At 44.0% G+C, this 12,311-nt stretch overlaps 1 protein-coding gene across 1 annotated transcript in view; it reads left to right on the top strand.

Moving 5' to 3' along the window:
* The window catches only part of MINDY4 (MINDY lysine 48 deubiquitinase 4), a 135,062-nt gene that overhangs the window by 49,045 nt on the left and 73,706 nt on the right, over positions 1 to 12,311 (top strand). The window lies entirely within an intron of this gene.

The following is a 12,311-nucleotide window of genomic DNA, read 5'->3' as shown; positions in this document are numbered from 1 at the left end:
AGTGATTAGATTTGCCCCTGGTGGAAACCTATGATGACTCCACAATGGCTTAGTTGCTTATGACCCATGCAACAGTGATTAGATTTGCCTCTGGTGAAAGCCAATGTTGACCCCACACTGGCTTAGTTCCTTCTGCCCCATGCAACAGTGATTAGGTTTGCCCCTGGTGAAAGCCAATGTTGACTCCACAATGGCTCAGTTCCTTCTGCCCCATGCAGCAGTGATTAGATTTGCCCTTGTTCATTTCCTTCCCTGGCCCCCCACCCTGGCTTAGTTCCTTCCATGATGGGATTATGTACCTGTGGTGTGAAATAAAATAAAACTATTGCTTACATAAAGAAATAAAGTTTTCTTTATTTTTTAATTCTCAATGATGCAAAACAATTTAACAATGAAGGAATTTAGACAGAATTTCTAAAAACAGCATTTACAGATGTAAGAAATGACTTATAGGGCCGATCTTTGATTACGCGTTCTACATGTTGAAGAAAGGATTGGTCGGTGGTCTTCATAATTTTTTCAAGGTACATTCGAGGATTTATAGCTCTGCTAATCTCTGTAGTCAGAATTAAGACCTGGTCCACATTCTCTGAGGTCAAAGCAAGACAATTTAGAGAATAACCAATGAGGATAACAACATGCAACACAGGCTGAAACCAGAGTTTTGCACAAAGAATGCGTAGTTTTGTGGAAATGTCATTTTCTGTCCATACTGTACATTCGTGAGAGCTCTGTCCAGGGGCCTGTATTGTACATCCAATACAGCTCTCATACAGATACTGGCTTAGGCAGTGTTTCAAGATGCCATAAATGGTTGCTCTGACAATTCCACGCATAGCTCCTCGACGCTTTCTTGGTAAAATGTGCTGTGTTTCATCAATCGACAGTCCAAGAAGATTTTTCAGGGTGAGATGCGCCGGCTGATTGTTTGCCAATGCTTCAGGAGCCTAAAAGATATTTTAAAACTATTAACATTAAATCTATTTGGAAAACTTTTTAGACAGAACACTGAAAACACACACACCTGAATGTGAATGTTACTTGCAGAAGCCATATTCCAAAGCTCAATAGGTGACGGCGGGATGCTAGTATTGATGCACTTCTCAGGTTCTTCAGCTGTTACAGCCTCTGCTGCTGGCTCCTGGAAATTTAAGGGGAAAATGTAATTTTCTGTAACTCTTACAAGTTGTTTTTGCACATAAATAGGATGCCAGAAAAAAAAAAGTTTTACCTGCATTATAGAGTTTGGTATCGAGATAGAGTCCAACAAGCTTTGCCATATTTGTGAGATCTCCTCATCTTCCTCCTGTGGGGTCTTTGTTGGTGGGAACTGTTCATCGTCAGAGCTGGTGCTGAGATAACGCTTTCTGGGTTTAGGCCTCTCTGGTGCCATCGGGGTAGACACCTCTATAGGCCTCATCGGGGTGCTGGGGGTTTCCATGTTGTCTCCTGCTTAAAATCAGCAACTGTTCCCGACGGGTTGAAAGTCTGAAAAGCACTGCACACCCTGGTGAATCCTTTAGGGGTTCTGAAAACTCTTCCTATTGGTTGCGGGGCAGGCCATGTGATATTCCTTAGCCAACCGCTGAGAGGCTGTGGGGAGACATGCCTGGACATGTTCCACCGGTCGCCTGCAAAAAGCATCATTTCCGGTCGCCGCAGAAAAAACGTCACTTCCGGCCACGTGGCCTTTCTTTTGACAGGTAGTGCCAGCATTTCTGGGCACATGGTGTTTTGTTATGACAGCTGATGACGTCAGTTCCGGTCATGTGCTGTTTTGTTTTGACAGCTAGTGTCGTCAGTTCCGGTCACGTGCTGTTTGTATTGACAGCTGGTGACGTCACTTCCGGCCACGTGCTGCTTGTTTTGACAGCTAGTGACGTCACTTCCGGTCACGTGGTGTTTGTTTTGGTCACGTGACCAAAACAAAGCCACATGGCTCATTTGCATAAATTTGACAGGAAGTAGGGCCATATACTACTCGCTGCTGCACCATGTCCTGCTCTGTTGGTCCCTGGCCGATGGCTGGTTGGCCCCTGTGTGAACAGAGTGCTGGACTAGATGGACCTTGGTCTGATCCAGCATCAGGGCTCTTCTTATGTTCTTTTTGGATATTTTTCTCTCCCTCTGTGTTATATTGCTATGATCTAGGCCCATAAACGATAAACCTGAACTTTTATCTGTGAAATATTGGAGCATATGAAAAGAGAAGGAGCTCTCACAGGACAGGAGGAATTGCGTGTATATGAAGCACTTGCAATCTGCAAACTTTATAGAGCCTGTTGCTTTGGGACAGCAGGGAAAGTGCACCCAGAGCAGAACTGAACGAGCTTTCAAGCCATGTTGCATAGGCGTAAACAGAGGCATTTTCACAAACGTTAACATGTGCTTTCTGGGTTGCAGAAAAACAATGTATACTTTGAAGACGTGGTTTGAAAAACACTTTGGCAGCAGGGTGTACCACGAGCCCACACGGAGACAGCGAGCTCATTTCGTTTTAATAGCCATTGTCCCACGAACTCCGTATGCATTCCTCAAAAAGCCACTGTTCCTGTTCCCCTTTGCGCATTTTATGGAGGAGATCTGATGATTTAAAATCCGTGATCTTTGGCGAAGCCGTTCCAGGTTCACAGCGGAGTCGTGAGATCAACATCAAACCCATTTTCCCTAATTCCTCCGCCCTGCTTTGCGTTTGCGTCTTGTTTCCCAGCCCTGAAAGCGAAATCCTGTTTGGTGCTGCAGATAAAAGCTCTTGGCTTGTTTTTCACAGCCTGTTTGTTTGAAAAAAGCTGTCGCACTTAAGTTATCTCGCCAGCCGTAAAGGTTATAAACCATTTTTAAGACCACACTTAAGACGCAGCTGGGGGAAAGGGATTAACCGTGGGGTGAAAGCATGTTCTTATCTCTGCAGCCATTAGTTCTACCCTCCATAAAACCGCTCTGTGTTCAGGACTGTTCCAGTTCTTAGGCTCCATATTTGGGGGTTGGGGGCGGCGGCAGCGCTGATGTGTAGCTAGTTGACAGCTCTTCGTATTTATACTTCCAGGGAGTAGGATTTGGCATTTCTCTCTCATGCACTAAACTACCTTTATTTATTTATTTATTTATTTATTTATTTCTATACCATAGGGTGACCCTATGAAAAGGAGGACAGGGCTCCTGCATTTTTAACAGTTGCATAGAAAAGGGAATTTCTGCAGGTGTCATTTTTATGCATGCAGCACCTGGTGAAATCCCCTGTTCATCACAACAGTTAAAGCTGCAGGCGTCCTGCCCTCTTTTAAATCTGGTCACTCTAGTATAGTTCCTGCAGCTTTAACTGTTGTGATGAAGAGGGTAGGGTGACCCTATGAAAAGGAGGACAGGGCTCCTGCATCTTTAACAGTTGCACAGAAAAGGGAATTTCTGCAGGTGTCATTTTTATGCATGCAGCACCTGGTGAAATCCCCTGTTCATCACAACAGTTAAAGCTGCAGGCGTCCTGCCCTCTTTTAAATCTGGTCACTCTAGTATAGTTCCTGCAGCTTTAACTGTTGTGATGAAGAGGGTAGGGTGACCCTATCAAAAGGAGGACAGGGCTCCTGCATCTTTAACAGTTGCATAGAAAAGGGAATTTCTGCAGGTGTCATTTTTATGCATGCAGCACCTGGCGAAATCCCCTGTTCATCACAACAGTTAAAGCTGCAGGCGCCCTGCCCTCTTTTAAATCTGGTCACTCTAGTATAGTTCCTGCAGCTTTAACTGTTGTGATGAAGAGGGTAGGGTGACCCTATCAAAAGGAGGACAGGGCTCCTGCATCTTTAACAGTTGCATAGAAAAGGGAATTTCTGCAGGTGTCATTTTTATGCATGCAGCACCTGGCGAAATCCCCTGTTCATCACAACAGTTAAAGCAGCAGGCGCCCTGCCCTCTTTTAAATCTGGTCACTCTAGTATAGTTCCTGCAGCTTTAACTGTTGTGATGAAGCGAGAATTTCCCCAGGTTCTCCACATATATAAATGACACCTGCTGGAATTCCCTTTTCTATGCAACTGTTAAAGATACAGGAGCCCTGTCCTCCTTCTCTTCTTCTTCTTCTTCTTCTTCTTCTTCTTCTTCTTCTTCTTCTATTTATTTGTATCCCACATTTTGCCCAATACTGGGCCGCAAGGCAGTTCATAGGTGACCCTAATATACCACTCCCCATCCAAAATATTTCAGAGCAGTTAACAACAAATAGAATAAAAGAATAAAAACACCATATTAAAAAAAAAAATACATTTTTAGGCCTCGATGGGTGCAGGGGTGGGGGGTGGAGAAGGGTTTTCCCTTTCTACTGTAATGGCGGGCCACCGTTGCAATAGGCCGGAAACCCCTTTTTCTTTCCCACCTCCCTCTGCTCCCATAGAGGCCTCAAAGGGCCTCTTAGCACAAGTTTTAAGAGGCCCTTTCAGGCACTGGTGGGTGCTGGGTGGGGAAGCACGCTTTCCAGGCCTCCGGAAACTGCGCCGATTCCCCTGGCCTGCCAAGGGAATTGTGCACGTTCTGGAGGCCTCGGTCGCGTGCGACACGGAGCGCTCACCAAGGGAGCTCGTCCTTCACTAATACTGTTTAGGTGTCATTCTCACAAACAGCAGATGAGGTCACAGCCCTCTTTCTGGATGGTACCACTGAAGGCCAGTGGAGGCTGGTGGCTCCAATTTTGGTGGGAATCCATTCTGGGTTTCAGTCAGAACTCTAAAAGAGCTTGCCAAGGTGCCGAAGCCTATCCCCAAAATAGGTCCAGTGCCTTCGATAGCTCCTTTATAGAGTTCGGACTTCTGGTTCTGATGGAAACCCAGAATGAATTTATAGCCCCACTGAAATCAGAGCCACGGGCCTCCACTGTTTAAGACTGCATGTTGTGGGTTCACCTTATTGAATCTGCCTCCTTACCAACAAACACAATCGCCTTATGTTGCAGTCTAGCATATTAGGCAGGGCAAGAATTCTTCAACTAACATGCTAGCTTTATAGGAAGGGACCTATAAGGCCATGAAGTCCAACCCCCTGCTCAATGCAGAAATCCACCTTAAAGCATCCCTGACCGATAGCTGTCCAGCTGCCTCTTGAAGGCCTCTAATGTGGGAGAGCCCACCACCTCCCTAGGTCACTGGTTCCATTGTCGTGCTGCTCTAACAGTCTGGAAGTTATTCCTGATGTCCAGCCGGAATCTGGCTTCCTGTAACTTGAGCCTATTATTCTGTGTCCTGCACTCTGGGAGGATCGAGAAGAGATCCTGGCCCCCGCAAAGTGCAGGACACAGAATAAGGCCACAGCTAGACCTAAGGTTTCTCCTGGGATCATCCAGGGTTCGCCCCTGCCTGAGCACTGAATCCCTTGTGAGTCACCTAGATGAACAGGTTTGACTCCTGGATGATCCAGGGATAAACCTTAGGTCTAGCTATGGAAAGAGTCTCCAAAGGAAGGTGCCATCTGCCTTTTTCTTGCATTGTTTCCTGACTGCCCGGCTCCAAAGGCAGTGCTGACGTCAAGTTGCAGAAAGGGAGTCACAGATTCATAAAAATGAGGGGCACACCTTGGTGATGCCATATGCATGACTAGTGCTTGGAAGTCAGACAGGACAGGAAAAGGAGTCAACACAGAAGCTGACAGCCCAGACTCAAAGGGACTGTCCCATTCAAAGTAACAGTCAAACAGGACTTCCCTTAAAAAAAATCAACACTCACAATTCCAGTAACTTCCAGAAAACAGACAATGTGTTTTCTGAGTATTCCTGGAATTCTTAGGCCTTAGCTAGATGGGGCATTATCCCGGGGCGAACTCCGGGATCATCCCTGTGCATCCACATGACGCACAGGGGATCCTGGGATCAGGAAAGGATGATCTGTAATCAACTTGCAAACTTCTGTGAGTGGCCAGTCACGAGCATGCTATAAATCACTCGTTTAGAAAAGCCCTTTGTGTCTCGGGAGCAGGATAAAATACTTCATATGAAGAATGCTTAAATGGTGATGAATGATGAGAGTTTTAGGCCTAAACTAGGGTGACCATATGGAAAGGAAGACAGGGCTCCTGCAGCTTTAACTGTTGTGATGAAGAGGGCATTTCACCAGGTGCTGCATGCCTACAAATGACACCTGCTGCAATTTCCCTTTCAATACAACTGTTAAAGATACAGGAGCCCTGTCCTCCTTTCCTTATGGTCACCCTACCTAAACACCTGGAGGTGCAGTTGTTGCCCATCCCTGATTTAGTGGGTGACAAAAGATTTGTTTTTTTCAACAAGACTTTGGACATAATTCTGATTTAACTGGATTTTTAAAAAACACACAAAAAACCCCCACGATTTGATTATATTTTTGTATTTTAGTTTGTTTCAGCCACCTCGAGTACTGCTTGTGTTGGAAGGGTGGAATATCAATTAATTAATTATATAAAATCATCGTATTTATTTATTTATTTATTTATTACATTTTTATACTGCCCAAAAGCCGAAGCTCTCTGGGCGGTTCACAAAAATTAAAACCATAATAAAACAACCAACAGTCTAAAAACACAAATACAAAATACTGTATAAAAAAGCACAACCAAGATAAAACCACGCAGCAGAAATTCATATAAGATTCAATACAGAATTAGAAAGGTAAAATTTAAATTTAAGTTAAAATTAAGTGTTAAAATACTGAGCTGATGTTGTGAGGTTTTTGGCACCTTTATTTTTTTTTTTTAGCAAATCTGATGCATTTATCTATATACAGTCCAGGTTCTTCTCTTCAGAGGGAGGGGAAAGAAAGATGCAGAATATTGCCACTAAAATACACTTGAATAGGATTTGTGCTGGACGTTTAGCGTGAAGGTCTTCCATATCTAATCAGAACCTTGAGGAAGCCCTTTGAGTCACTTGATGTACATCTAAAGGCAGCCTACCGTAGAAAACCCATAAAGCAGTCAGCGAGACAATGCACTCTTAACTTGTCCCACAATAAAAACCTGTCGTTTGTTATTCTGAAGTGGACGGTGACCGTTGCTTATTTAAAAAAGCCGGTTCTCTATTTGTCCTATAGTATAGGCTATTGTAAACAGGAAGCTGTAAAGGAAGCGTGCATTATTATGTGAAAGAGACTTTCTCTACAAGCTCTGCCATTTCGGTAAACGCAGCGCCCTCAACACACGGAGATCAAACGGGAAGGCTTGACGATTTGGAGAGCACGCTCTATGGTTTGCTTATAATGAGCCCTATTTTCTTCCTGTTCCATTTTCCTTGCTTGATAAATTGCTTCCTTCTCACACCATGCATTAATCATGCGGGTTTCCCAACCTACATATACACGAATCGTGATTACGTGATCATCTGTTGGAGCAAAAGAGCTGTAATAAAATTCTCCCAAATATTCTCCGGCCCCAGAAATCCCATTGTTTGCTTGAACTGGGCTTTCGGGTTATGATTTCCCTCTCTCTCTCTCTCTCTCTCTCTCTCTCTCGTTCTCTCTCTCACACACACACATTCCCATCTCTTTTAAGTGTCATCATCAGTGAGTTGAAAGCGGTAATAATCATCATCATCATCATCATCATCATAATAATAATAATAATAATTTCTTACCCGCCTCTCCATCCTGATCAAGGTTGGGAACAGCTGTAAGTATACAATATATTAAATACTGATTAAAAACATAGTATACATTGTTAAAACTTCCTAAAAAACATACTAAAAACATACAAAAAGCATCCTAAAATTCCACTGGATAGGCCTGCCGGAAGAGATCAGTCTTTATAGCTTTCTTAAATGCTGATAGACTGTTAAGTTGACGGATCTCCTCCAGCAGGCCTTTTCACAGTCTGGGAGCAGCAGAAGAGAAGGTGCTCTGGGTAATACCTGTCAGCCTAGTTCTTCCCAGAGGACCTGAGTCTGTGGGGCGGATTGTACGAGAGAAGGCGATCCCGCAGGTAACCTGGACCCAAACCATGTAGGGCTTTAAAGGTGATAACCAACACTTTATACTTCGCCCGGAAACTAATTGGCAGCCAGTGATGAGATTTTAAAACTGGTGTAACACATGTCATATAACCTAGCTGCCACATTACTTTTCTCACGTACACATTTGCACACTATATTCCAACATACTGCACTGACACTTTTGCGAAGAGGGCACCCTCAGCTGACGGGAGAGATTGTGATGGCGAGAGGGAAGCAGAAAGCAGAAACGTTATTCGTGTTTGCCCAGCTAATGTTGAAGTTTAGAAAATCAACATGTTTATTTAGAGTTTACCTTGAGGCCCAAACTATACATGGCAGGAAAACATGTGTCCACCACTAAATACAGTATTTAGTTGTATTTAAAACTAGTCCTACTTAAGAGTGGATCCGTAAACTAATTTAAGTCCCATTTATTTCGTGGATCTACTTCAAATAGGACTAAACATTGGATGCAACAGAGTGGGGATGTTCAGATGACAAACTAACCCACTGTGGATTGCTAAAAAATGCAATACACGGTGGGTTAGCATTCTGTGTGTGTAGTGGGAAAAAACCCTTCCCACAGTGGGTCACTTACTCACGCCTGCTAACCATCTTCTGCAAGGTGGTTAATGGGTGTACACAGTGATTCCCGTATGGTCTGGCAGGAACCCCATAGCTATTTCAGCCCATTTCGGGGGGGGGGATGCTGGCAGCCATAGAGTCTGCTGGCAAGAGCAACCGCCACTTCCAGTGCTGGTTTCGCCACCATGGATCACTGCCATTTTATTTATTTATTTATTTCTGTAGGAGTGGTTGCTGGGCAGCAACCTTTTGGGGCAGGGAGGATGCCAAGATGTGCGCAGGTTAACTGCTCTGAGGTTCAGGATTTATCCACGTAGGGGGATGTGTAAGGGAACCATGGCTTGGGACCGCAATACCTGACGGAATGCCTCTCCTGACATGAACCTACCTGTACACTGTGCTCAACATCTAAGACCCTCCTCCAAGTGCCTACTCCAAGGGAAGCTCGGAGGGTGGCAACAAGGGAGAGGGCCTTTTCGGTGGTGGCCCCCCGACTGTGGAATGATCTCCCTGATGAGGCTCGCCTGGCGCCGACACTGTTATCTTTCAGGCGCCAGGTTAAGACTTTTCTCTTCTCCCAGGCGTTTAACAGCATTTAACAACGCTAAGTTTGTTTTTAATGGACACCAGAACTGTTGTTTTTAAATGGATGCTGTTGCTTCTATACTGTTGTTTTTATGTTCCTGATGGTTTTTTAAATTTTGTATACTTTTTCATTGTTTACTGTTTTTAACTTTTGTGAACGGCCCAGAGAGCTTCGGCTGTGGGGCGGTATATAAATGTAATAAATAAATAAATAAATAAATAAATGTGGCACTGCAGGTTTCCCAGACATGTGGCAGTTCCCCTTGGACTGGTTAGCACCCACCCACCCACTCTGTGCCATGTGATTCCTCTACCCACCCGCCCACCCCTCAGTGCACATCTGAACAGGTCAACAGTAGCTTAACTGGTTTTACTGTATTTCATTGTGTGTCTGTAACGTTAGAGTTATGATTTTACTCATCTTCATGCGCTGTATTGTTTGTATATGGCTTGTTAGCTGTTCTGGGCTCATTGCAAGGAAGGGCAGGTTCTAAATATAAATAGATAAATTATTAAATGCATAAGAACCTAAAATGTGACTAGCCTGCTAAGGGAAGCAGGCTACTATTCTATCTATCAATCAGTCTATAGATTGATAGATAGACGGGGTTGACTATCAAGTAGGCTGGTGAAGAAGGGATGGCGTGATCTGTCTTCCCTCTTCTAAGCTGCTTGGCTTCCACGCCTGGCATGGAGGAATTGGCTTTCTTTCTTCTGTGGCTAGTGCGGAAACCAAGTAAACTGTCAGAGGAAGGATGAAGCAAGGCACCCTTCCTCCATCAGCCTGCTCACTCGCCTATATGGAATTCCTGGTCCCCTACGGCGACCAGATGAGTTGTTACATGGCTGTAGGGTACTGATCATTGTAACGTCATAGTCCTGACCTCCACCCCACCGACCGAAGATCACCAGTGAGGCGGAGAAATGCAGAGTGTGAACGCTGTCACGAGATGGCTAAGTACTGCAACACGTTTATGAAAAGGTATGAGGGAACGACTCGTGGCCGGGGAAGGCAACGGCAAACCACCCCGCTATAAGGCCTGCAAAGAAAATGTCAGCGAAAGCTGGCGTCCCTCCAAGAGTCAGTAATGACTCAGTGCTTGCACGAGAGGTTCCTTTCCTTTCCTCCATGAGGGAATGAGACACACATCTGCTGGTTTGCGCAAAAGATATGCGCTTGGGTCACATATAGCTTAGCCCAAACCCTATATTTATTTATTTAAAACATTTATATCCCGCCCTATATCATTAAGATCTCAGAGCAGAGTACAGATAAAAACATACAGTATAAAACAATAAATATGCACAGTTAAAAACAAATTAAACCATGAACAAGTTAAAACAATATATAATTTAAAAGCAATTAAAACAGTTAAAACAATGTGCCAGTGAGTTTAACCATCAAAGGCTTTGTTAAAAAGCCATGTTTTTACTTGGCGTCGAAATGCAATCAATGTTGGCGCCAATCAAGCGTCCATGGGGAGGGCATTCCACAGTCAGGGTGCCACAGCAGAGAAGGCCCTCTCCCTTGTCCCATCATAACGTATATGTTGCATCGGTGGATGCGGAGAAGGGCTCCTCCAACAGAACTCAAGCCTCAGGCAGGAATATATAAGGAGAGGCACTCTCTCAAGTATAGGCTTCTTTCTGCTGCCCCTTACGCCTGGAACGCTCTTCCAGAACATTTGAGAACTACAAGTTCAATCGCAGCTTTTAAAGCTCAGCTAAAAACTTTTCTTTTTCCTAAAGCTTTTAAAACTTGATTTTGTTCTGACTTTATACTGCTAGTTTTACCCTACCCTGTGCCTGTTTGGTGCATTCTCTTCCCCTCCTTATTGTTTTATTATGGTTTTATTAGAATGTAAGCCTATGCGGCAGGGTCTTGCTATTTACTGTTTTACTCTGTACAGCACCATGTACATTGATGGTGCTATATAAATAAATAAATAAATAATAATAATAATAATAATAATAATAATAATAATAATTCTGTCCCTTCTTCAAAGAAATATACCTAAAGAATCTTACAGAAGGCCTCTTTAAGTTGTATTTTACATGTGTCAGTGTGTTTGTTAGCTATCCTTGTAAAAGGTAACCGTATTCCACTGCAATGCAATTTTTATTTACTTTCAACCCATTTGCTTCCAACTCAACTCATGATTTACGCATTAGCGTTGGCAGCTTGCTCCAGCCTTGACTCATTCCCAGTGCTGATGATTCATTTTTCCAATCTAGCATATTCATATATAGTCATTCATCATGTCAACGGAGTCACGTTTTGTTGAAGCAGAACTCCTTCTAGCTTTGCTGGGTGAAAACAAGGGGACTAATGTTTTATCGTCTACATTATGGTACAGAAAGCCATCCAGACATCTGGGTGCCAAAAACATCTATTCGTATTGGGAAGGTCAGAAATCTCATGTCCTGCTATAAAAAGCCAGAAAAGGAAATGTATGACTGGGAAGGGTGTTATAAGTCAACCATTGTTGATGTAATCACATTGTACCTGTCAGAGTACTGGGAATACATGGAATCCAACATCCGGGATGGTGGCCTTTAGCTCTCATTCCATTTGGGTGTGGATTGGTGTGTGTTTTCCCAGGTGAGAAATAGACGGCTGGAATAGTTTTTAATTACAATTCCCTATCTAAAGTAGATTTAAGCACCCTGAAGCCTGATGTGAAAGCAACGCAGTGTACACACACTCGAATAACAGGCAACCTAGAATCCAATAATTTAGCATAAAAGTCCAAACAAGAATTGCAGATTTATTTGTCGCAGAAGGTTGCAAAGGAATTATCTTGGGGCCGAGCCAAAATCCACCCCTCCATTTCACCACCCCGTTTGTGAGCATCAAAATGGGAGGGTTGTTTTGGCCAGCCTCTGGGGGAGAATTTGGGGGTTGGGGCAAAACTACATCTTTCCACCAGAGCATCTTTTAGTGGCTGAGAGCTGCCATTTTATCTTCCCAAAGTGCCAGGGAGCATCTGGGAGGTTCTTGGAAACTTCCAAGTTAGATTACTGCAATGCACTCTACATAGGGCTGCCTTTGAAGACGGTTCGGAAGCTGCAGCTCGTGCAAAATGTAGCGGCCAGATTGATTTTGGGAACCAGAAGGTTCGACCATATAACACCTGCTCTGGTCCGCTTGCACTGGCTGCCTGTATGTTTCCGAGCCCAATTCAAGGTGCTGGTTTTGACC

The sequence above is a fragment of the Elgaria multicarinata genome, chromosome 1 (assembly GCF_023053635.1).
Source record: "Elgaria multicarinata webbii isolate HBS135686 ecotype San Diego chromosome 1, rElgMul1.1.pri, whole genome shotgun sequence".
Lineage (NCBI taxonomy): Eukaryota > Metazoa > Chordata > Lepidosauria > Squamata > Anguidae > Elgaria > Elgaria multicarinata.
The sequence above is the reverse complement of the archived record's forward strand: the minus strand, read 5'-3'. Positions and strand labels throughout refer to the sequence as shown.